General features: G+C 44.0%; 1 long non-coding RNA gene across 1 annotated transcript; it reads left to right on the forward strand.

The window, feature by feature from the left end:
• The first annotated feature begins 1,095 nt into the window (after positions 1-1,095).
• LOC119873690 lies at positions 1,096-5,040 on the forward strand. The gene is made up of 2 exons (XR_005366094.1): positions 1,096-1,730; positions 4,827-5,040. It is a non-coding gene; the product is annotated as an uncharacterized LOC119873690 (long non-coding RNA).
• The last annotated feature ends 8,187 nt before the right edge of the window (positions 5,041-13,227 follow it).

Genomic DNA, 13,227 nt, shown 5'->3' on the forward strand with positions numbered 1-13,227 from the left:
TCTACCTCTTTATACGATAAAGGTATAAAAATGCAGTCAGGAATGTCTTTGCCTCTGGCAAGAGATTGCCTACATATAGGGTGGTGGTGTCCAGATGAGACAGTGTGGCTGCATAGCCATTTCATAGAAACCAATCCCACTCAAGGAAAAACAAGTCACCAGGAAAAAAGAGCAGGTCAGTAACCAGGGCTCAAGGTCACATTTCTACAAACACCTGCTTGTTCTCAGATAACACCTGCTCAGAATTTCAAACAAAAAAGGGCAGGGCTCTATCAATAAAGTCCTCTGCTCTAGGCTACAAAGGGAGGCACAACCTTCTTGGTATGGTGAAATGGAGATAATAGGTGGGAAAACTCTCAGAGTGTCCCAAAGGATGCCTTCCCCAACATGGAGCTTGGTTGACAGTCAGGCAGCTTTAGGTGTCCACACAGCTTATACAAAAATATGCATTGAGAATGACCAGAGCACTAACCCAAAGGGCAAGTTCTGTCAACTGAATAGAATAAGTCCCGAGGTGGGAGAGTATCTGGAGGAAATTACTGTTAAATATACAGTGCTTCTTTCCTCAGTTATTCTCACACACCAAACAGCTGTTATTATAGCTTTCAAATTCAAATTATAACTCCAAAGACTTCTTATGAAGGGAGTGTGGGCTCAAAGAAGACACCAGAAAAACGAGTCTCAGGGCATCTGGCTGGCTCAGTCAAAAAAGAGCATGTGACTCTTGATCTCAGGGATGTGAGTTCAAGCCCCACATTTGGTGTAGGGATTACTGAAAAAATCAAATAAACTTAAAAAAAAAAAAAGAGTGAGTCTCTCAATCTCCTGCCTTCTCTGTTTTACATACTGAGCTTATGAACATGCTTTTATTCTCATCAAGATATAGCACATTAAAGATGAACACAAATCTTTGCTATTCCCTCCCACTGAAAGGCAAAATCCAATCCCCTCCACTCAAATTGGCAGCGTCTGTGACCCATGGCAACCAAGAGAATATGGCAAAAGTGACACAGAGCCAGTGTTCTAGGCTGAGGCCTTAAGAGAGCTAGAAACTTCCATTTCCTCTCTCATAGAACACTTGCTCCTTGAGTTTTGAGTGAGGCCTGGACTAAGGCGTTGCCAGCTGTCCCTAAGGTGGCTGAGCCTATGTCATCTTGAGCTTCTCAGAGCCACAGTTACAATAAAGGGGGTTTCTCTAGGATGTGCTAAAAGCCAAACTCACTAAGAAGCTGAGACCTCCACCAACAGACTGCGTGACATGGCACATCCACTCCTGGCAGCATGTCTTTGTTGTCTTTGAGCTGATTTCCATATGATTGTTGGGATGAGATGAACGAGACCACCCGGAGGGGGCTGAACTGAGTGATACAGATTATGAGGAAGCTTTCAGGGTTGGAGTCCCATGGCTAATGGTGTGAAAAGGTTTCCTGGAGGAGTGTAATATGTGTGTAGTCTTGGATAGGGCTGGGCAAGAGGGAAATGAGTGAAGATAATAGTATCTACAAAGACATGCCGCTAAGAGTAGATGTGGCTTATCTTATCCAATTTCCTCATTCTTGATGAATGAGCATAGCACAGGACCAAATATATAGTAGGAGGTATGCAAGAAATGAGACTTGAATCTGGAATTGGAACTGAACTGGAATTGACCCTTACTCAATACAAAAATAAGCCTGAAATCCTGACCACAATTGAATGAAGGACCGGGTCTTCCTGCCAGTCCATTAAACGTAAGTAGAGGCCTCCAGTCTGACCCATGAGCTTCTTTCATTAGAGCAAATTGAGGTTGATTGACTCGAAGTCAGTGTCAGCCTTAGGCCAAGCTGGGATCAGAGAGAAAGTGATTCTTAGCATTCTCCCTTCCTACCCAAGCCTGGGTCCTCCCTTCCCAAGCTACCTTCTTTGGATCCACATGCCCTCTTCACCTGTCTTCCCAGGGGTTGCATCTGTCCATTTTTCAACTTAATTCTCACATTTAATTTAAACTTCCTCTTCCCCTTCCCTCCCTCTTCCCCTTCCTCATCCTAGAGATGAGGATCTCATCCTTTATTGTTAACTGTGGCTCTGAGAAGCTCAAGCTGACATAGGCTCATAGGAATTGAGCCTAGACTGGAGCTCAATTCCAGTAGTAAAGAGCAGACAGGAGGTCTGACCTGGCTCCTCAGAAACATGCTCCAGCCCTCCCTCTTGTGGGTATCATCTCCTTCAGGTTGGAGGAGTAAGAAGAAAAGAGGCAGCCCACGCCCAAATTGGCTGAAAGACTTTACGGTCATCTCCTTGTTGTCCAGAACTGTTAGGCTAACTCATCATCTCTGGGTCCACTGAGCTTGGATGGGAGCATCAACCTGCCCCACTGACATGGAGTGGCCCCCAGACAGCTCTCCAGGGTGCTATTACCACATAATTTTGGCCGTATTTTCTGATTAACACCCACACACTTTCAGTGCAGCAGTATCTGGAAGTCAGTTCCTCCTACTATCATCAATCACCCATGGACAGCCAGGAGACCCATGGCAAAGGCAGGATCCATCTTCTGTAGCTCTCAGGGGTGGCAAGGGGGAACTTCATGAACACTGCTGTCCTGGCTCTTACACTGGGGAAGTGGAGTAATCAGGCTTGTTCTCTGAACTGACATCTCCCTGGAAGCCTGGGAAGACGTGGCCACTCATCGCTGTGTTTGTCCTGAGCTTTCAGCCCTAGCTATAAACTCTAGGAACCACAGGAAAAAGCACACTGGTCAAATCTTTGATGTTTTTTATATATATTGGACTTCTAAAACTTATCTGAAGAATCCTTCAAATGGTTGGTCTCCACCATTAAAGCCCAGACCTTAATTCTGTGGACTGTGCTATTTCTCTTAGTTTAAGTTGCTTAAGTCCTACCACACCATACTCTCGGGAAAGGTCTTAACTTACTCATCTTGCCCTAGACCTTGCCCCTTCCCTGTGTCTTGCACCCCAATGTCCAGGAATGAACCCATGGGTGGCCACACTGCTCACCATCCCCTGACTACTTGCTATATGGATCTCAGCAGGGTCTTGCTAACAGCATATTGGAAATGCAGCTTTCCTGGCCCACATGGACAGGTTTTTGTCTATTTTCATCCTTTCCCTGCTCTGTTTAAATATGGTGTCTGTGACTGAGTTTCGTGTTCCGGAGGCATGCGGTCCAGAGAGAAGGAGCCAGAGTTGCTTCTCTGCCTTGGCGCTTAGGAAAGAGCAAATGGGGCTGCCACCTGCCCGGTCTGGGGATGGTTCCAGAATGGCTCAGGTTATTCACAGCACAGATCCACCCGGGGGTAAAAATACCATCCCAGAAGGACTCTCCTTCTAGCCACAAAAATACCTATATGGGTAGAGCGACTCAAAAAATGACACAAGGTTTAGGAGAAATCATCCCCTTGGAAAAGAAAGAACTAAAGTAATTAGTATTGGTCTTACAAGAGAGAAGATAAAGACATCCAGGAGGAAAGAATGAGGGCAGCTCGAGAAGGATATAAACTGAAAATATAGCTAGAGAAATATGGTTTAGACCGTAGGAAAAACTTCCTGACCATGAGACATAAGGAAATCTTCACAAGGTGTCTCCTTGGGAGATGTAAAACACAAGTCAAGATCAGCTCTTCTCGTGAGGCCTACTGTGAGGCAGAGGGTTAACTGGGCAATTCTACTAAGTTCCCACCAGTCTCAGGCATTTATAATAAATGTTGGAGAAGAGCTGCCTTCTTTAGTAGAAGAGCGTATCTTCTGCAAGCTCTTTGGCTATGTGTCCCCTTATGAGCTGAAGCCTTTCAATTCCAAATTCATTTACACGATCACCCAGTTCCACACTTGAGGCCAAGGGGCACATGAAATGAAGATTTCTCCATCTCATGCTTCACCATCAGGGGCCAAATCCCTTGTCTCCACCTTTCCCTGCCTGCCTTGGGAGCAGGCTCACACTCTGAGCTGGCCTCATTCTAGCCCTTGCATGCCGTGAGAGGGAATTTCCACATCCTTCACCCAATCTTCTAAGTGGATGATCCTATGAATTCATTACAAACTCCATATTGCGTTTGACTTGACCTTATCTCCAGGTACAGAGAGGCACCCAGAACATCTATCCTTAGGAGTCAAAGAGGGTGTTATGACCAGTATGACTATAGTTCTAACTCACATCTTCAGGGTGCTGGTCCTTTGAGGTGGTGTCCGTCCTGCATCTGTTAACAGCAATATGTCTTCTTTAGCTCTTCCCCAAGTCATTCTGAATCTCCATGTAAATCCAGGGGAAAAAAAATAAAGAAGTGTCCAAATTCTCAAAAAGGTAGTAGAAAACAACCAATTTGCTAAAATCCAAAAACAAATTACTGTACCACTGGGTGGTTAATGTTTAAAATAAACTAAAACATTCCCCTCCATGCCAGGCTGAGAAGCAGTTCTGGCTCCTTCCCTTGGACTGCATGCCTCAGGGACATGGAACACAATCCAGAAACCATATTTAAGCAGAGCATGAAAAGGATGAACACAGACAAAAACTTTTCCATGTAGGAAAGGAATATTGCATGGAATGTATAGAGTATAAAGCTACTAATTATTCAGAAGCAGTTTGATCATGCATTCCAAGGTATGTTCATTTCTCAGGTTGGAGTTTTCTGATATTTTCATTTCTTTTGAATACACATTTGTCTCCTGATTAATGTTACACAATACAAAAAAAAAATTGAATGCTAAACAACAAAAGAAAAAAAAAGGAGCCACTTCAGCCATGAAAACTATGGTTGGAATTATTCAACCAGCAAGTATTCTAAGGCTCAAAATACCCATTTCAAGAATGCGTTCTTATTGTAGGTAACTCTGTAAGCTGCAGCTTAAGATGATGCAACAGACCAGACGAAGGAGATGGGAAGGGAACAGCTCCAGCTCCCAAGGATCAATACATGAAAATAGGGTCACATCGTGAAATGAACTAGTTTCTGTTCTTGTGGAAAGCTCCATGGTTTTCCTCTTTTTGTTCCATCTGAGAGATTAATTCTAGAATAAAGTATTTCAAATATCAAACTAACTAGGACAGCTGTTGCCACTTCCTCTGCTTTGGGAGTCCCTATCAAATTCCAGTTCCAAATCAATACAAGGCAACTCTCTGGCAACATCTTAGAATAAAGCCCTTGGATCTCAGTAAACAAAAATAATGAGGGTAATAAAAATAATGAAAGCTAATACTATGGTGTTTCGATGTGTCAGACACTATTCTGAGTGCCTTACTCTTGATTCTCACAACAAAGTGATGATATAGGTACTATCACCACTGCCATTACCCGGCAGCTCCTTCAGCTGAAGGAAACTTGTGAGCCTCTGGAGAGAGTGTATATCTCTTCCCACCTTGTGGTAGTAATAATAATCACTAAATAATAATAATAATAATCACTAAAATCTCTTGAATATTAAATGTCTCAGACATAAAATGTTTTAGTGCTTTATCTCAATCAGTCCTCACAATAAACTTAAAAACTAGACATTACCCTCATTTTACCTGGTAGGCAATTAAGGCTCAGAGAGGTTTACAAATAATAGCCCCAAGTAACAAAGCTGTAGCAGAACTTGACCCTTAATCCAGTTTGTTTGATGCCACAATCTTGGTTCCCAACCCCGACTCCTTCCTGGGTACATCCCACCTCCAGAATACTAGCAATTGCCACCAAAACCCAGCCTCCTGAGTTATTTTCATCAAGTTTGCAAGCCCTTCCTGAGGCTGAAGATGGCCAAGCGCATTGCTCCCAGAGAGCCCAGTGGCACCGTTGCCATCCGTTAGCCTTACTCACAGCTGTGGTTTCCAAAGGAAACAACTCATGCGGCCGTTGGTCGCACCTGTCACTCACTGGGACCAGGACTTGCATCAGAACACGGGGCCCCACAGGGAAGGAAGAGCAGCTACTTCAAACTGATGGGCATCAACACAGGTCACTGTGGGATTTGTGAGCTTGCCTCCTTAAGTCTAAGATCAGCTTCAGTGTGGTCCATTCTCCCTGCTTCAGAAGGCCAGAGAGAACACCAGGAGATCGAGGAGACATAGATCTGCAGACAGCCTATCACAGTGCCCTAGGAAGGCTGGGGTATTGGCAAATCACCAGAATGATCTAAATTAGGTGAAGTGCATCTAAGCTTCCACTGATTAAAACAGAAAGAAGCTGAAAGTTAGTGCTAGAGAGAAGAATCAAAACAAGAAAGGCCAACAAATGACCCTAAACACTGGGGTCTTTCCAGAAGTCCCAGAGAAGGAAAGTGCATGTAGAACCTTCAGACTCTGAGGAAGCAGCAGGAGCTTAACAAGAACAGAAGAACAGGAAAACTTTCAGGGCAGTTTGTGATGGTGGGAAATTCAGGGAAAACTAGAATGAATGGTGTCAATTTGATTCAGTTGAATGCAAAATGCTGTAAACATTAACAGAGCATCGGCGAAGCATTTACAATAAAATGTAGGGAGTACATACAAGAGTTATTGTACCTGCACCTTCTTATACTCTTGCAGAGGAGCCAAGCCATATGTGCTTGGCACCCTTAAATAACAGGAAAGGCTGGCATGTGAGGAAGTGCTAGGATGAGTGGTGAATTCCGTGAAAAGCAGAGGATGGAGGTATGTGCGTGCTTAGATGAGCAGAAAACTCTTTGTGGGTGATAGAGAATTTGGTCTGGAGCCCAGAACTGATTCTGTAGAATCTAGCATTCAAATCTCCTCTCCCTAACCACAGCCTCCAAATGTACCTGCCCAGGTATTAGAAGAGCCAGGAGTTGTGCTGGAATCCGGAATTTCTTTTGCTGTGACAGGTGGTTTCCAACACCACCTTCTTATGGATCTCTGAATCCCTCCCAGGACTCAGACTTCCCCTGTGGATACAGAAAATCTTTAGTACTGCACCCAACAAGCTGCATCAGTTGCTTTGCCATGTGATGGTTTTCTGGGGGTCAGAACTCAAAAGGGGGGGTGGGGGGAATTGAGTTACCAGGATGTCAATTCTCTTCAGTTGGGGAATTTTCCAGAACTAAAGGAAAACTATATATTAAAAAAAAGAAGAAGAAGAACTTCATTTTTTTAACTTGAAAATGTAACTAGTGAGAAGGATTTGGCCAATGTACCAAAGCACAAATATCTTCTCTACCTTTGTGCTATTCAAACTCTAGAGAAAACAAGTAATTTTAAACCATTCTTAGAAATAGAATGGCATAGGGGTCCCTGTAATCCAGTATCTTCTCGTCACTTCCCTCCATCATCCTTGATGGAGATGGAGAATGTAAGCTACCTACAGATGAAAATATCTAATGACTTTAGAAGCCCCAGGTTAAGATGTCTTCTCCAATAATCTCTTCTTTCTTCCACATATTTAAAAAGTACCCTCACTCCATTAGACTACCTTTTTGAATCCCAAGAACCTATAAACAGTCTAATTCAGCTCATCCCAAAGTGTTTTCCTGACATGCTCCGAATCTATCTGAGGTTAGCAACACACCTCTGACTGAAAAATCCAGCATGCTGGTTTCTCCCACATAGCATTCATCCACCTCTCCTGAGCATTATCTGATCATCCTTTCTTAGGGAGAGTGTATGATCTGACTGCCCTCGTAGAATATCAGCTCCTCAAAGACAAACTCCTCCTTGAAGTCATCTTTTTTTGTCCTCCAGCACCAAGCACAATGCCTGGCATGCTAGAGGTGCTCCATAAATCTGTGTTGAATTAAACACCTGAGAACACTGTTGGGCAAATATCATCATAGCAAAACCAAAGGCAAGATTCGGGTTCTGGAAAGGAGTTTGGGTCAGGCACCAGGCAGGCCCAGATGTGCTGGGGGTCTTGCTAACTTTGAATTATCTGTCTTCTTGATCAGTAACCCAACCTTAGGATTCAGTCAAGATGAACTAAACCGTCAGCAAGCCAACAGTAGACTGTGATTGGCTTCCTAATCCCTAGAACACAGCACTGTATTTGGCCCTTTGCAGAGGGGCTGAGCAACATTTACTGAACAGAATTGAAAAAAAAATTTTTTTTAAATTCACTCACATCCTTCAGAGGCATTAAAGCAAAGGACAATAACTTGTATTCAAGAACGGGTGGACCTTTACCACACCTAGATGTCCTATAACCTTTTCTGAAACGCAGAAAGTCAGTCTGAACAAGCCAGAGCTCTGTGCTCAAAGGCCTTTTTACAAACAACCTTGATGCACAACCATGAATCCTGTGGACACACTGTATAAGTACACAAAAGTACAGAGCCAAATACAGTTCAACTTCTCATCCTCCACTTTCACTACTAGCTCTGATCTAGACTTGGTTTCTGAAAGACTCGGTGCCAAAGAGGAGCTCTAACAGTGAAGATTCGTGGTCTCCTAAATAGGAAAGCTAGATTTGCTGGATGCCTCTCTTTTAGGGCACTGTGTGCAAGGAGTCTTTACCTGAAGGCCATCACCATGCTTCAAAAGGCCCATGAACTCTCTGAAATTACTTTATGTGTGCATGTATTTTCCTGGGGAGGGCCATGTCTTGCCCGAGTTTCTCAAAGGGATTCATGACCTATAAAAAAAGTTAAAAATCAGTGATTAAGGAGCTTATGTATTTTAAGTTTGGACAAAATCATTCACCGGACAACAGGCTCAAAAACATTCTACATTAGAAGGCAGCATGGGATAAAGAAAGAGCATAGAATTTAGAGACAGACTCATTTGAGGTTGAGTTCGAACTCTGCCATTTACCAGCTGCCTGACGTGCACAAGTTACTTAAACCAACTGAGCTCCTATGTAATGGGATCACTAATACCCACTTTCCAAAAATCAGTGACATACAGGAAGTACTAAATAAATATTAGTTCCTTCCTCTCTTCGTCAGCTGTCTTTCTTCCTCCCTCTTGTCTTTCTTTCTTCCTTTTTTTCTTTTCCCTTCTTTCTTCTTCCTTCCTACCATCCTCTCCCCTCCCTCCTTTTCAACAGCCAGCACCAATACTTTGAACAAATACCACTTTTCCAAAGTACAGATCTGTCATCTGATACAAATAACAAGTAGACATGCCAATGGATGGCCTGACCACTATTATCCTTTTGTTGAAAAATGAAGAACGCAGGAATGGGTTTTTGCAACATGACCAATATTGAGTGGTGAGACTCTTCCTTCTACTGTTCTTTGTTACTTTATATAAACCAAACCCAATAACCTACAAATTACATGTAGATTATAATCCCTAGAGGCAAGCAGTGAAAAGTGGCCCAAGAAGATAGAAGGAATGAGAAGAGCTTATTGCAAATTCTGAAAATGTGAGCACCAAAATCCCATGTTTTCACAAAGATGCTGTACAAGAAATTCTAATAATATTGGTTATTATATCCCAGAGCTGTGGTCTACGGGTGCCTTCGAAACCCACTCTGCCTAACAGTTACTCAGAATACCTCTCGTAGTCCTCAGGGAGAGTTTGGCCTTACCGATGCTTTAAATTTGCACTATGTGAGTCATGTAAGGAAGACTCTCCTCTGTCCCTTCCATCTGTGGAGAGAAGAGGAAAGAACAGAACAGGGGATGTGAGCTGGGGTAACCAAGGGTAGTGGTTGGGGCAGAGGAATGGTAAGATTTCACAGCTTGCCAAAGATTATACAAGTCCAAGGATTGACTTTTTTGGCATCAGTTTTACCAGAGTGGAAAGTTCCCAATTTTCTCTACTTGGTCCTTTCTCTCAGAGGAAAAGCATGGTTCTGTTCAACTCGAGTAAATGCATCTTCCTTTCCTAAATTTCATGTGCTGGATTCAATACTAATTTACATCCACATTTGTGCCAGAGATCTTAAAAATCTGCTGTTGTTTCCTTCCCAAGCTGTGGGGGGCGGGGGTGGGGGGGAGGATGCGGAGGAGTGGAGTTGAGCACAAGGGAAAGGAGGGAATGTGGCTGGAAAAGTAAGGAGGGAAAAGAAAGCAAAACTTCACCTGGTAAGCATTTTCCATACTTAATAATTTGATTTTGAAGGCTAGTCATATCAAAGAGCAAAATATTCAATATTGTTAATTCAGTTTTGCAAAATATATTCTTAATTTAAAAATGATTTTGCTCCGGGTGGTAGTGCAGTAATAAAGCAGTTATTGACCAGATCTTATTGATTGTAGAGTCTGCGGGCAAAGAGCACTGACCTTGCTCACACTCTTATTGCTTCCTCCCTCCCTGGCCTTCTTCATCTATGCTCGCTCAATAATATATTATTAATATATATTTTTAGCAAAAACTGTATGTTACAAGGTTAAGGGCTTCTTAGTGATTTTTTTCAAGCTACTCTCTGCCTTTGGGGTGTTAGGGGAAGAATAAACTCCATAACCGAGTGCCTAGATATAAATGGCTTTCCATGGAAATACTTTACCCACCACTGGGAAGCACGTTGTCACCATCCACTTTTCTCCGTCACATAGGACAGAAAGAAAAAACTCCCTGAGGCAAAGGTATTGTAGCAGTTCGGGCAACCATGGGCCTATAGTGGGGAAACTATACCATGACTGTAAAGACCAAATTCAGAACATGCATGCATCCTTTCCAGGAAAACAGCTCCGAACCCAAAGAAGGGAGATCTGTGGTCATATCAAACTCAGTGACCAGTGGGGACCAAATCTTTCTGCTCCTTTTAATAGCTCTTCCATGAAGCTTTCCCCAACATCCTTGTAACCAGCTTCCTTATAGTACAACCAGATATGATAACGTGGTGACTGCTTACTTTAGCATCTGCACATAAACTCTCCTACATATCTGCCTAGTTTTTTTTTCCAGGTTCATCTTATTTCTCTAATAAATGTATACATCTTTCGAAGGGAAACACCATGCCATAAGCTCCTGCAATATTCCTTCTAGGACCTGTCATGTGCCAGGTTCGTTGTAAGCACATAGTCAATAACTATCAAATAGGAATGTAAATGATGCACAGCTCTGCATTAAACTTCCTTTCAAAGCAAGAACAGAGTATGATAGTGCAGTTTGCTCCTGCCCTTTACCCTGGGAGCCCCTCCAACCATGTGGTTTGCCTACCTCCACATGTGCACCAGGTGAAAGATGGAAAAGCCAAGTACCATTGAGTTTGATGAATACTGCAGGAAACTATCTTGCGCTGTCGCATCATGAGGTAGAATGTTTGGGCAATTTGCTTTCATGTCATGTATGAAGAAAGAGGAAAGAACAGTGATCACACCTCACGAACGCTGAATTCAGAGAGGCTAGCAAATCCCCAAGCTCATGGAGAGATTAGGACAGAAAATGAATGCACATGATGGTCACCTGCCACTTCTGATCCCACCCACATCTTACATTGCACTCATGAATGTGGTACTTCCTCAGACAGCAGAAGAGACAGGTTAAAAAAAAAAAGACTGGGTTTCTCTGATTCCCTTGGCATGGTCTACCCCCATCCCTGGGGTCCTGCTTCTATGAAGAAGTCTATATAAAAAAATCCAATATTCATAAAGGATAGAAAAGATGGAACAGCATCCAGATCTAGTTTCAAATACCCACCGAAAGGGGACAAAGAAGAGGACACCAGTGATGCAACAATGGCACACCACGGCCTCATACAAACAATCCGGGTGAGCAAGGAGGAATGCTGGGCTCTACCTACCAGTTGTGTGGTCACTGCAAGCTACACATCCTGTAGCACCCAGCAGGCATCGGCTGCTCACTCAAGGAGTTTAATAGTAAAGAATGCATGAAAGTACTCTTTACAAAGATGTGGGAAGGACAAGGGAACCAACAAGGAACAGCAAAAAGGCTTCTGGCAGCAGGAAGCCTTTAACATTGCCAGTTTTGAATGGGGCAGGACAGACTAAAAGGCCTGCAGGGTAACGGCGGCCAGTGCAGGGTGTGGAAAAAAGGTTGCTGCAGAGGACTATGGGCACCTCCAACCCAACGCTAGCAGGGAACCCCAGTTCTGTCTCCTGGAGCCTTCTAATCTCCCGTCAGAGCCGGAGGACAAGAGACGCTGGATAATGGGGTCTCTCAAGGTCAGCCGACCAGGGCAAAGGGTAAGGCAAAAGCAGGATGGAGAATGATCTGGAAGGGCAGACCAAGGCAGAGTCCCATCTTTGTGCCTCATTTTCTCCTTTGTCACACAGGAGTAGTTACATAACCGTACCTACCACACAGGGTCCTCTTAAGGACTGCATGTAATTATAGCTGCGAATGCACTTTGCTAAACTTTCCAACCTGCCGCAGATGCTGCCTTGCTGAGGCACCCCCTCTGCTCTCTGTGGAGTCCTCTCCCCGTGCCCACACCCAGGCCAAGGGCCCCCCTTCCCTCCCAACCAGAGCCAGAATGATGTGAACAGAGCTGCACAGGGCTCTGCAGGTGGCAGGGGGAGGGGGGAGCTGCACACGCAAGGAAATAATAGAGACTGGATTGTTTATGCTTGTGGGAAAGGGCGCATGAATATGGATAAAACCCTGTGCGCATTTTGCTAATTACCCAGCATCAGTGTTAAAGGAGGAAAGAGCCCACTGCAGATTTTCAAGCCAATTCTATCCCGCCAAGCCCACCCCCACCTATGTACACACAGATCACCGCTGCCACTACCACCACCACCATTTTCTCTCTCTCTCATATACATAACTGACAATGCTCCCCTCAGTATGAACCACATGAACCCATTTGAGTTAAATCCGAACTGATAGAAGATTCCAACTCTGTATCATGCCAGAAGGCTCAAGGAAGAAAGTCCTATTCTGTGATCCTAGTTGGCAGGAGCTTATTTCCTACAATATCCAGAGTCAGAACAACCTGATAGTTCCACAGGCAAAGACGTGAGGTGAATCAAGGAGGGAAGGGAGGTGGAGAGACAAAGAATTACATTTAGGTGGAGACCATTTCCATGGGATGCCAAAATTATGGTCGAAAGAAAAAAAAAAACATCCCAGTCTCTGGCTCCCAGTTTCAATTAAGACCTCTTTCCTTTCTCTGTTAAGGAAAGAAAAGATGATGAGCTCAGCCTTTGTTTCCTGGTGGCTCCTGGGCTTTTCTTAGACAGCCAGCCCCAGGAAGATGTCTGTCCACTCATCCTTGAAAATCAGCAGGGATGGGGAAGTTGGCAAAAGTGCTCAGGGAAAGGGCTTGTTCAGGATGGAGACTTCGAGGGAGGGACTCAAACCAGCTGGTTTTTGGTCCTGAAGTCCATCACCAAAGGCTGCCTGGGGACATGCTCCCTTTGTCTCAAGATCAACCAAGCTAAAGGGTGATCAATAAGCACCGCCCTG

The sequence above is a fragment of the Canis lupus genome, chromosome 10 (genome assembly GCF_011100685.1).
Source record: "Canis lupus familiaris isolate Mischka breed German Shepherd chromosome 10, alternate assembly UU_Cfam_GSD_1.0, whole genome shotgun sequence".
NCBI lineage: Eukaryota > Metazoa > Chordata > Mammalia > Carnivora > Canidae > Canis > Canis lupus.